This window comes from Eptesicus fuscus, chromosome 7 (assembly GCF_027574615.1).
Source record: "Eptesicus fuscus isolate TK198812 chromosome 7, DD_ASM_mEF_20220401, whole genome shotgun sequence".
Taxonomy (NCBI): domain Eukaryota; kingdom Metazoa; phylum Chordata; class Mammalia; order Chiroptera; family Vespertilionidae; genus Eptesicus; species Eptesicus fuscus.
Window position 1 is genome coordinate 15,131,332 of NC_072479.1, and position 2,023 is coordinate 15,133,354.

Genomic DNA, 2,023 nt, shown 5'->3' on the forward strand with positions numbered 1-2,023 from the left:
ATATTTCAAAGTTATAAAGGATTGTTTCCATTTAGTCTCTCACTTGCTACAAGAATAGAAATAGAAACACAAAAGATTTTATTACTTTAAAAATATAGAGTAATAAAGCTTTGTTTTAGGGAGCTCCAAATATTGGTGGGGGGAATAGGAAATAGGAGTTAAAATCAGCCTGGCTGGTGTGGTTCAGTGGATTGAACATCGTCCTATGCACCAAGAGGTCGCTGGTTCGATTCCTGCTCCGGGCACTTGGCTGGGTTTCAGGCTCAATCCCCAGTAGGGTGTGTGAAGAAGGTAGCTGATTGATATTTACTTCTCAAAGGTTTTTTAAAATATATTTTTATTGATTTCAAAGAGAGGGAGAGAGAGAGAAACATCCATGATAGAGAAACATTGATCTGCTGCCTCCCGCATTCCCCCACTGGGGATCAAGTCCACAACCCAAGCATGTGCCCTGACTGGGAATGGAACCATGACCTGGTTCACAGGTTGACACTCAACACTGAGCCATGCCAGCCAGGCTCATTGATGTTTTAATCCCCCTCTCCCTTCCTCTGTCTCTAAAATCAATAAAAACATATATTTTTTAATAAGAAGTTAAAATCAATAAATAAAAAGTTTTATAAGTAATTGCAAAGTACCTTTTAATTAAGGAAAAATTCAAGACAGCACTTGTTCTGCTTAGTGACTACTTAAGCAATAACTTACACACAGAAACTGTGAGAAAAAGAAGAGCATTTTTAAAGCTAAACTTCAAAATCCATAATATAATGAGGTTTATTAACTTTGAAATATCTTAATGGTGTACAGCTAAATTCAGAATTTAAAGCCAAGTGCTTAGTCAGGGTAATTTGATAAAAGTGTTTCTTCAAGTTAGCCAGGATGAAGTACTGAGCCCTTGGTGTTACAATTCGGTCAAGTGACAATTTGCAGAAATAAGTTCCAAGAACTGGCAGGCATTTAGTGTTGAGGAAACCGAACTGACCCAATGAGTGTGACCAAACAGTCACAGAGGGTGAGACTGTAGAATTGGCATTGTTCACATAGCTTTGTTTCTCTGATACCCGCACCTCCCCCACCCCCCACCTAACAAACTGGTTAAGAAAAGGGGGCTCTGACAAAAAGACATAATTCCTGTAGAAAAAGTGCCCAGACTATCGAAAGTCTTACTTCTTCCTCTTGAACTTTCTCTTTGTTAAATAATTTATATGCCTTGGGTGTCATCAATCAAGTTTAACCATGCCCGGGGTACAACTGACAGGTCCCAAACAAACACAGAACAGAAGAGGAAAGGGAAGAAAGAAGAATAAAAAGTGTGAGCCCTTAGAGCATTGGTTAGAGCATTGTCTTGATACATCAAGGTTGCGGGTTCAATCCCCCGTCAGGGCACATACAAGAATCAACCAATGAATGGATAAATAAGAGGAACAATAAATCGATGTTTCTCTCTCCCTTCCTTTCTCTCCCTAAAATCAATAAATAGGCAGATGATGTCTATTTTCACGATGGTCTTCAGATGCCTGTGACAGGCACTGCTGAGAAAGCCAATTGGAAGAACTGGTGCCAGGAAAAAAAGAAAAGAAAGAAAAGAAAAAGAAAAAAATCAATAAATAAAAATTAAAAAAATTTTTTTTAAAGACTAAAGAGTGTGAAAGAGCAGAAAAGAAAGCTCGTGGTGCAAGGTAGGTGCTCTCAGCTGCCTCCTATAGCTACCTAGGAAAGCAAGCCAAATACTTTTAAAATACAGAATTGCTTTTTCCACTTCCCAAGCAAATGAAGAAAATAGGTTTTCAAACTTTTATGTACAAAATCAGCCTCTGGGAATCTTGTTAAGAATGCGGTTCCCAAACATTATCCCCAGAGTTTCCAATTCGTTAATTCTCCGGTAGGACCCAGAAATCAGACCTTCACCAGTCAGATTTCAGAGATTCTGACGCTATGGGCTCCTCACAGGCGGGGCTTCAGGGACCCACAGCCTGTGCAATTGCGCAGGGCTCTGTACGCCAAGGACCCGGCACTAGGTTTA

At 39.7% G+C, this 2,023-nt stretch overlaps 1 non-coding gene across 1 annotated transcript; it reads left to right on the forward strand.

Moving 5' to 3' along the window:
- Positions 1–1,479: 1,479 nt before the first annotated feature.
- Positions 1,480–1,567, forward strand: LOC114227006 (small nucleolar RNA SNORD35). The gene has a single exon (XR_003613093.1). It is a non-coding gene; the product is annotated as a small nucleolar RNA SNORD35 (small nucleolar RNA).
- The last annotated feature ends 456 nt before the right edge of the window (positions 1,568–2,023 follow it).